Source organism: Oncorhynchus tshawytscha, unplaced genomic scaffold, assembly GCF_018296145.1.
Source record: "Oncorhynchus tshawytscha isolate Ot180627B unplaced genomic scaffold, Otsh_v2.0 Un_contig_4655_pilon_pilon, whole genome shotgun sequence".
Classification (NCBI taxonomy): Eukaryota; Metazoa; Chordata; class Actinopteri; order Salmoniformes; family Salmonidae; genus Oncorhynchus; species Oncorhynchus tshawytscha.
Window position 1 is genome coordinate 7,277 of NW_024607109.1, and position 10,574 is coordinate 17,850.

Consider the following 10,574-nt stretch of genomic DNA (forward strand, 5'->3'; position numbering starts at 1 on the left):
CTCAGCCCTCCGCTGAGACTGACCCTCAGTCTGCTGCTCTCAGCCTCCGCTGAGACAGACCCTCAGTCTGCTGCTCTCAGCCCTCCGCTGAGACTGACCCTCAGTCTGCTGCTCTCAGCCCTCCGCTGAGATTGACCCTCAGTCTGCTGCTCTCAGCCCTCCGCTGAGACTGACCCTCAGTCTGCTGCTCTCAGCCCTCCGCTGAGACTGACCCTCAGTCTGCTGCTCTCAGCCCTCCGCTGAGACGGACCCTCAGTCTGCTGCTCTCAGCCCTCCGCTGAGACTGACCCTCAGTCTGCTGCTCTCAGCCCTCCGCTGAGACTGACCCTCAGTCTGCTGCTCTCAGCCCTCCGCTGAGACTGACCCTCAGTCTGCTGCTCTCAGCCCTCCGCTGAGACTGACCCTCAGTCTGCTGCTCTCAGCCCTCCGCTGAGACTGACCCTCAGTCTGCTGCTCTCAGCCCTCCGCTGAGACTGACCCTCAGTCTGCTGCTCTCAGCCCTCCGCTGAGACTGACCCTCAGTCTGCTGCTCTCAGCCCTCCGCTGAGACTGACCCTCAGTCTGCTGCTCTCAGCCCTCCGCTGAGACTGACCCTCAGTCTGCTGCTCTCAGCCCTCCGCTGAGACTGACCCTCAGTCTGCTGCTCTCAGCCCTCCGCTGAGACAGACCCTCAGTCTGCTGCTCTCAGCCCTCCGCTGAGACTGACCCTCAGTCTGCTGCTCTCAGCCCTCCGCTGAGACTGACCCTCAGTCTGCTGCTCTCAGCCCTCCGCTGAGACAGACCCTCAGTCTGCTGCTCTCAGCCCTCCGCTGAGACAGACCCTCAGTCTGCTGCTCTCAGCCCTCCGCTGAGACAGACCCTCAGTCTGCTGCTCTCAGCCCTCCGCTGAGACTGACCCTCAGTCTGCTGCTCTCAGCCCTCCGCTGAGACTGACCCTCAGTCTGCTGCTCTCAGCCCTCCGCTGAGACTGACCCTCAGTCTGCTGCTCTCAGCCCTCCGCTGAGACTGACCATCAGATGCAGGCACCATAATAAAAAATAAAACATTATAAAATGAAATGAAATAATAAAAGCTAATTATTTAAAATGTAAACTCACTCATCTCTTAATGTATTGGGCCTATAGCTTACTGCTACAGAACTGGTTCATGTTGGTTAGTGTTGCATAGGCATACATTTAATAGTTGTGTTAAAGAAAATATATATATAAGCGGTAGATCTTGACATTTTGACTCAGAAAAGGTTGGTGACCACTGCAGTAAGGAACACACACACACACACACACACACACACACACACACACACACACACACACACACACACACACACACACACACACACACACACACACACACACACATCAGGGGTCTCTCACCCTCTGAAGACCAAAGGAAGGAAGGTTGGTAGATGAAGACTGGGCTGTCTGTCACAGTCCTCCAGCGAATCAGGGAGCGGCACACCACTGGTTTCTGGTAGAAACAGACACAGTCCTGCCCCAACAATGGGGCCACTCCCATAAAGGATCATAGCGGCCAATGGGATGGTTTCTCCTCTAGGACTGATCACCGCATTCAGGATACAGCCCACCCTGTAACACAGACACACCAAGCCCACACACTTCTGTCTGAAACACACACACACACACACACACACCGTACTTGCTGTGTTGATAGGATAACACAAATAATTCAACTGACTCTAACCAGAATAGAAAGAGGAGTGGGAGGCCACGGTGCACAACTGAGCAAGAGGACAAGTACATTAGAGTGTTTAGTTTGAGAAACAGACTCCTCACAAGTCCTCAACTGGCAGCTTCATTAAATAGTACCCACAAGACACCAGTCTCAACATCACCAGTAAAGTTGAGGCAAAATTGCAAGGCAAAGTTGCAAAGAAAAAAACATATCTCAGACTGGCCAATAAAAAGAAAAGATTAAGATGGGCAGACACTGGACAAAGGAACTCTGCCTAGAAGGCCAGCATCCCAGAATCACCTCTTCACTGTTAACGTTGAGACTGGTGTTTTGCAGGTACTATTTAATGAAGCTGCCATTTGATGACTTGTGAGGCGTCTGTTTCTCAAACTAGACACTCTAGTGTACTTGTCCTCTTACTCAGTTGTTCACCGTGGCCTCCCCTCTTTTCTATTCTGGTTAGAGCCAGTTTGCGTTGTTCTGTGACGGGGTAGTACACAACATGCGAGATCTTCAGTTTCTTGGCAATTTCTCACATGGAATAGCCTTCATTTCTCAGAACAAGAACAGTCTGACGAGTTTCAGAAGAAAGTTCTTTGTTTCTGGCCATTTTGAGCCTGTAATCGAACCCACAAATGCTGATGCTCCAGATATTCAACTAGTCTAAAGAAGGTCTGTTTAATTGCTTCTTTAAATCAGGACAACAGTTATCAGCTGTGCTGACATAATTGCAAAAAGGGTTTTCTAATGATCAATTAGCCTTTTAAAATTATAAACTTGGATTAGCTAACACAACGTGCCATTGGAACACAAGAGTGATGGTTTCTGATAGGCGTACAGAGGCCCATTTATGTAGATATTCCATTTTCATAAATTCGGCCATTTCCAGTTACAATAGTTATTTACAGCATTAGCGATGTCTACACTGTATTTCTGATCAATTTGATGTTATTTTAAATGGACACATTTGGACACAACAAGGACATTTCTATGTGACCCCAAACTTTTGAATGGTAGTGTACACACGTGGGTGATAATTGATTCATAGATGATGTGTCTATCTCTGTTTGCAGAGCATGTATTAATGTCACCTATGACTCAGCAGGATGAACAAGACATGAGGGAACTACATCAGTGCTGTGTGTCTCCTTGGTTGAGATAGGGACTGACCAGTCCTGTAACACTAGCTATACATCAGGGTCACACACACACACACACACACACACACACACACACACACACACACACACACACACACACACACACTCCGTACCTGATGAGCGTAGGGAAGAGTTCGATGCCGTAGAGTACAGAGACAAACACAGTGGTCTGCATACACAGCTTCCCCACCAGGGCCAGAGTTATCACCAACCCTGGGACAGCTACACACACACACACACACACACACACACACACACACACACACTGTTGGATCACTGGAGGTGTGTGTGTGTGTGTGTGTGTGTGTGTGTGTGTGTGTGTGTGTGTGTGTGTGTGTGTGTGAGAGTGTGTCTTACCGTAGAAGCGTGATGCGAGCAGGGACAGCAGGCAGAAGGAGCCACTGAGGAACAGGGATAGCATGCTGATTGGGCGTCTGCCCCAGCGAGCCAATAGGAATGGGACGAGCAGGCAGGGAGCCTCTGATAGGCCGCTGAAGAACTGAGCCAGGAAGACATCCACCCCGAACCGCCCGACATTCATACAGATACCGTAGTACGTCAGGGCTGATGCTAGCCTAACACACACACACACACACACACACACACACACACACACACACACACACACAGGGGGAAAGACGCATCAGACAAATACTGTAGAACAGACCTGTCAAATAGAATACAGAGGTAGAATCTGACAGCCTCTCTCACACACACACACACACACACACACTGACCTACCCAATGTAACTCAAGATGACCAGGCGCAGTAGGATGGTGGGACTTCTCATGTGTCCGCAGTGGGAAAGTGTGTGTTCCTCCCATGTTTGTGTGTCTGCCTTTGGTGTGTGTGTCTTATTGTCAGGTGTGTCAGTCTCCAGTGTGTGTGTCTCACTGTCGGGTGTGTCAGTCTCCAGTGTGTGTGTCTCACTGTCAGGTGTGTCAGTCTCAAGTGGGTGTGTCTCCAGGTGGACTTCCTGCAGGTCCTTCCCCTCTGTGTCCAACAACTAGGTCAGAAAGACCACACACAGGCTTGAGTTGGGTTAGGGAACACTGATGTGTGTGTGTGTGTGTGTGTGTGTGTTTGTACCAGGTCTAGAAAGCGTTTGTCCTCAGGACTGTGTCTCCTATATGCCTCCAGAGTCTCTGCTCTCCTCTTCAGGAGCAGCCAGCGAGGAGACTCAGGAATAGAACTAAGAGAGAGAGAGTTATCATTATTATTTCTCTGTCAAACTACATTTCTATTTGCATAAGAATACCACATTATAGTCAACTCTGAACACTGTGTGTGTACTCACTAGTAGAGAGGCAGACAGAGGATCTGTGGTACGGCCAGTTCCAGGTGTAGCTGTGTGTGTGTGTGTGTGTGTGTGTGTGTGTGTGTGTGTGTGTGTGTGTGTGTGTGTGTACTCACTAGAAGACAGGCAGACAGAGGATCTGTGGTACGGCCAGTCCCAGGTGTAGCTGTGTGTGTGTGTGTGTGTGTGTGTGTGTGTGTGTGTGTGTGTGTGTGTGTGTGTGTGTGTGTGTGTGTGTGTTACTCACTAGTAGAGAGGCAGACAGAGGATCTGTGGTACGGCCAGTCCCAGGTGTAGCTGTTTGTGTGTGTACTCACTAGTAGAGAGGCAGACAGAGGATCTGTGGTACGGCCAGTCCCAGGTGTAGCTGTGTGTGTGTACTCACTAGAAGAGAGGCAGACAGAGGATCTGTGGTACGGCCAGTCCCAGGTGTAGCTGTGTGTGTGTGTTACTCACTAGTAGAGTTGCAGACAGAGGATCTGTGGTCCGGCCAGTCCCAGGTGTAGCTGTGTGTGTGTGTGTACTCACTAGAAGAGAGGCCAACAGAGGATCTGTGGTACGGCCAGTCCCAGGTGTAGCTGTGTGTGTGTTACTCACTAGTAGAGAGGCAGACAGAGGATCTGTGGTACGGCCAGTCCCAGGTGTAGCTGTGTGTGTGTGTGTGTACTCACTAGAAGAGAGGCAGACAGAGGATCTGTGGTACGGCCAGTCCCAGGTGTAGCTGTGTGTGTGTGTGTGTGTACTCACTAGAAGAGAGGCAGACAGAGGATCTGTGGTACGGCCAGTCCCAGGTGTAGCTGTTTGTGTGTGTACTCACTAGTAGAGAGGCAGACAGAGGATCTGTGGTACGGCCAGTCCCAGGTGTAGCTGTGTGTGTGTGTACTCACTAGAAGACAGGCAGACAGAGGATCTGTGGTACGGCCAGTCCCAGGTGTAGCTGTGTGTGTGTGGTACTCACTAGTAGAGAGGCAGACAGAGGATCTGTGGTACGGCCAGTCCCAAGTGTAGCTGTGTGTGTGTACTCACTAGAAGAGAGGCAGACAGAGGATCTGTGGTACGGCCAGTCCCAGGTGTAGCTGTGTGTGTGTGTGTGTGTGTGTGTGTGTGTGTGTGTGTGTGTGTGTGTGTGTGTGTGTGTGTGTGTGTGTGTGTGTGTGTGTGTGTGTGTCTACTCACTAGAAGACAGGCAGACAGAGGATCTGTGGTACGGCCAGTCCCAAGTGTAGCTGTGTGTGTGTACTCACTAGAAGAGAGGCAGACAGAGGATCTGTGGTACGGCCAGTCCCAGGTGTAGCTGTGTGTGTGTACTCACTATTAGAGAGGCAGACAGAGGCTCTGTGGTCCGGCCAGTCCCAGGTGTAGCTGTGTGTGTGTGTTACTCACTAGTAGAGAGGCAGACAGAGGATCTGTGGTACGGCCGGTCCCAGGTGTAGCTGTGTGTGTGTTACTCACTAGTAGAGAGGAAGACAGAGGATCTGTGGTACGGCCAGTCCCAGGTGTAGCTGTGTGTGTGTGTGTACTCACTAGAAGAGAGGCAGACAGAGGATCTGTGGTACGGCCAGTCCCAGGTGTAGCTGTGTGTGTGTGTACTCACTAGAAGAGAGGCAGACAGAGGATCTGTGGTACGGCGAGTCCCAGGTGTAGCTGTGTGTGTGTGGTACTCACTAGTAGAGAGGCAGACAGAGGATCTGTGGTACGGCCAGTCCCAGGTGTAGCTGTGTGTGTGTGTGTGTGTGTACTCACTAGAAGAGAGGCAGACAGAGGATCTGTGGTACGGCCAGTCCCAGGTTTAGCTGTGTGTGTGTGTACTCACTAGTAGAGAGAGGCAGACAGAGGATCTGTGGTACGGCCAGTCCCAGGTGTAGCTGTGTGTCTGTGTGTGTGTGTGTGTGTGTGTACTCACTAGAAGACAGGCAGACAGAGGATCTGTGGTACGGCCAGTCCCAGGTGTAGCTGTGTGTGTGTGTGTGTGTGTGTACTCACTCTTAGAGAGGCAGACAGAGGATCTGTGGTACGGCCAGTCCCAGGTGTAGCTGTGTGTGTGTGTGTACTCACTAGAAGAGAGGCAGACAGAGGATCTGTGGTACGGCGAGTCCCAGGTGTAGCTGTGTGTGTGTGGTACTCACTAGTAGAGAGAGGCAGACAGAGGATCTGTGGTACGGCCAGTCCCAGGTGTGCTGTGTGTGTGTGTGTGTGTGTACTCACTAGAAGAGAGGCAGACAGAGGATCTGTGGTACGGCCAGTCCCAGGTTTAGCTGTGTGTGTGTACTCACTAGTAGAGAGAGGCAGACAGAGGATCTGTGGTACGGCCAGTCCCAGGTGTAGCTGTGTGTGTGTGTGTGTGTGTGTGTGTGTGTGTGTACTCACTAGAAGACAGGCAGACAGAGGATCTGTGGTACGGCCAGTCCCAGGTGTAGCTGTGTGTGTGTGTGTGTGTACTCACTCTTAGAGAGGCAGACAGAGGATCTGTGGTACGGCCAGTCCCAGGTGTAGCTGTGTGTGTGTTACTCACTAGAAGAGAGGCAGACAGAGGATCTGTGGTACGGCCAGTCCCAGGTGTAGCTGTGTGTGTGTTACTCACTAGTAGAGAGGAAGACAGAGGATCTGTGGTACGGCCAGTCCCAGGTGTAGCTGTGTGTGTGTTACTCACTAGTAGAGAGGAAGACAGAGGATCTGTGGTACAGGCCAGTCCCAGGTGTAGCTGTGTGTGTGTTACTCACTAGTAGAGAGGAAGACAGAGGATCTGTGGTACGGCCAGTCCCAGGTGTAGCTGTGTCCAGGTGTGTGTTAGGTACGCCAGTGGTGCCAACGCCATCATACCCAGGCTGAAGGAGAAGGACAGGAGGGCCGGGGGGCCAAATACGATACCTGGGAAGACTCCATTCCACACCTACACACACACACACACACACACACACTGTTGAATCCATGCACACAGGCGCACACACACACACCTTCCATGTGTTACAGTGTATGATTTACTGTGAGTGAGTGTGTGTGTGTGTGTGTGTGTGTGTGTGTGTGTGTGTGTGTGTGTGTGTGTGTGTGTGTGTGCGCCTGTGTGCATGGATTCAACAGTGTGTGTGTGTGTGTGTGTGTGTGTGTGCCTGTGTGCATGGATTTAACAGTGTGTGTGTGTGTGTTTGTGCCTGTGTGCATGGATTTAACAGTGTGTGTGTGTGTGTGTGTGTGTGTGTGTGTGTGTGTGTGTGTGTGTGTGTGTGTGTGTGTGTATGCCTGTGTGCATGGATTTAACAGTGTGTGTGTGTGTGTGTGTGTTTGTGTGTGTGTGTGTTTTCTTTACCCAGGCTGAAGCTGCAGATATTGATACAGCAGCAGGAGACCCCGGCCAAACAGCGCAGGGTGAGGAAGAGGAGGGCGTGAGGAAGGACTGCCGGCAGCACAGCAGTCACGGCATTAACACACACACACACCAGCAGCACTGCTCGCTTACCGTACCTGGTCACGCGCACACACACACACACACACACCTTCCATGTGTTACAGTGTATAATTTACTGTGTGTGTGTGTGTGTGTGTGTGTGTGTGTGTGTGTGTGTGTGTGTGTGTGTGAGAGAGAGAGAGAGAGAGAGAGAGAGAGTCTCACCTGTCAGAGAGAGCTCCTCCGAACAGAGATCCCAGTAGAAGGCCAGTCATGTAGATGGTCTGACTGTACGACATCACCTCCGGATCCATACACACTGTACCCTGTAACACACACTGACGTTTGTGCCAGATAATGTCTTAGTCAGTGTTACAACATACAGCTAGATTACTATGTCCTCAGCCCAGAGCGATATTGACGATGTTTCCCTGAGACATGATGGTATTTCTCATCACTACTGTGTGTTGTGAAACGTCTTACCATGCGACACTCCTTTTAGTCACTTACTTTCTATTGTTGTTCCGTTGTCGAGGGGGACGCGTTTGTTCCGTTGTCGAGGGGGACGCGTTTCGTTCCGTTGTCGAAGGGGGAAGCGTTTCGTTCCGTTGTCGAGGGGGAAGCGTTTCGTTCCGTTGCCGAGGGGGATGCGTTTCGTTCCGTTGTCGAGGGGGAAGCGTTTCGTCCGTTGCCGAGGGGAAGCGTTTCGCCCGTTGTCGAGGGGGATGCGTTTCATTCCGTTGTCGAGGGGAAGCGTTTCGTTCCGTTGTCGAGGGGAAGCGTTTTTGTTCCTTTGTCGAGGGGAAGCATTACATTCCGTTGTCGAGGGGAAGCGTTTCATTCCGTTGTCGAGGGGACGCGTTTTTGTTCCGTTGCCGAGGGGGACGCGTTCGTTCCGTTGTCGAGGGGGACGCGTTTCATTCCGTTGCCGAGGGGAAGCGTTTCGTTCCGTAGTCGAGGGGAAGCGTTTCATTCCGTTGTCGAGGGGGAAGCGTTTCATTCCGTTGTCGAGGGAAGCGTTTCATTCCGTTGTCGAGGGGAAGCGTTTCATTCCGTTGTCGAGGGGGACGCGTTTCATTCCGTTGTCGAGGGGGAAGCGTTTCATTCCATTGTCGAGGGGGACGCGTTTCATTCCGTTGTCGAGGGGGACGCGTTTCGTTCCGTTGTCGAGGGGGACGCGTTTCGTTCCGTTGTCGAGGGAAGTGTTTCATTCCGTTGTCGAGGGGGACGCGTTTCGTTCCGTTGTCGAGGGGAAGCGTTTCGTTCCATTGTCGAGGGGGACGCGTTTGCGTTCCGTTGTCGAGGGGGACGCGTTTCGTTCCGTTGTCGAGGGAGAAGCGTTTCGTTCCGTTGTCGAGGGGGACGCGTTTCGTTCCGTTGTCGAGGGGGACGCGTTTCGTTCCGTTGTCGAGGAGAAGCGTTTCGTTCCATTGTCGAGGGGGACGCGTTTCGTTCCGTTGTCGAGGGGGACGCGTTTCGTTCCGTTGTCGAGGAGAAGCCGTTCCATCGTGTACCCCATTACAGTATATCATGTCTCTATGACTAATAATCAAACTGGGACTCCTAGGTTGTTTCCTAACACACACACAGAGTGATACATCTGACATTCATTCTGGGAGCGTTTACTTGGTCAGTGAGTGTGTAGATGGCTGGCTCTGTAACCAGGTTACCCAGACTATTTCTATGATTAAGTGTTCATTGACTCATCAATTGTTGTTCGAGGGGAAGTTAAGAGTACAAACAGGAGGAATGCAATGCTGCCTAATCAGTGTTGATGACATTATATACTATCTGTTAATAAACTAAAGCTGGGTTTACACTGATTTAGACCATTATAATAACTGCCAATCATGTAGAAACTGGAAAACTTTTGCGGTTTACTCACATTCTCTCTTTCCGTGTCGTTCCCACCCGTAATCTCATCCTGTTGCGGTAACAATACCTGTAAAACTGATCCGTTTACCTCGCGCACCTCCCATGTAGTCCAGTTCTGTGTATGGGCACTAGAAGATACTTCTCCAAAGGTTCGAGCCGGTAACTCACCCGGGACGTTATTGCACGAGGAGGTTGCTCTGCTAACGGCGAAGAGGTCGAGGAAGAAGAGAAACGCCATGAAGAAGAATATGAGCGCGAGACGCCAGTACACCGCGAACTGCAACGGAGCCATAGTAGTAGGCGATCCTCTTTCACTATCTCTCTGCGGCTTTCACTATCTCTCTGCTTACTGCCCTCTCGCGGTGTCACCGGACTGGTTAGATCGTAAAACTCCAAGAACTCCCAGTCAACTGACTCCTCGGCGGAAGAAGTGCTGAAACAGCAACGTCTAATCATAACAAATCGTGACGTCGTGGTCTGGACCTATAATCTAGTGTCGTGCACCAGATTTCCAGAGGACAAGGTTACCCAAACCTATACCTTCTCTAGAACTACACAACTTCTATTCTCCTTCTCTCTCACGTCTCTACTCTCTCCTTCCCATTCACTGTCTCTCTCAATTCAATTCGAGGCGGCAGGTACCCAAGTGGTTAGAGCATTGGGCCAGTACCGAAAGGTTGCTGGTTCAAATCCCTGAGCTGACAATATAAAAATCTGTCGTTCTGTCCATGAACGAGGCTGTTGACCAACATTGTAAATAATAATTTGTTTTTAACTGACTTGCCTAGTTAATAAAAAAAAAAGGAAGAGGGGCTTTATTGGCATGGGAACAGGCTACGGGAAGTAGTTTGGGGAGCTGTGTTTTTTAATAGGGGGTCGAAGTGGGGTGTAGAAATACCCTCCAGTTGAAACACATTTACTTCTACACCATTTTAAAACTCTAAAATGCTATTTGGAGAACAGCAAAAAACAAATGAAATGTCCCCCCAGACATTATCACCTCAATATTAAGTTTATATTAGCTCACTGTGAATGAAAACTACGCCAGATAAATCCCACAAAATGCATTGAAGAACAAGGCAAGGGAATGCATTGAAGAACAAGGCAAGGGAATGCATTGAAGAACAAGGCATGGGAATGCATTGAAGAACAAGGCATGGGAATGCA

At 50.6% G+C, this 10,574-nt stretch overlaps 1 long non-coding RNA gene and 1 pseudogene across 1 annotated transcript; both read right to left on the reverse strand.

The window, feature by feature from the left end:
• Positions 1-1,508: 1,508 nt before the first annotated feature.
• LOC121842384 lies at positions 1,509-3,228 on the reverse strand. Its single transcript, XR_006081088.1, has 3 exons — positions 3,210-3,228; positions 2,966-3,074; positions 1,509-1,618 (listed from the first exon to the last, which is right to left on the reverse strand). It is a non-coding gene; the product is annotated as an uncharacterized LOC121842384 (long non-coding RNA).
• A 267-nt stretch (positions 3,229-3,495) lies between these two features.
• Positions 3,496-9,724, reverse strand: LOC121842383 (annotated as a pseudogene).
• Between the last annotated feature and the right edge of the window lie 850 nt (positions 9,725-10,574).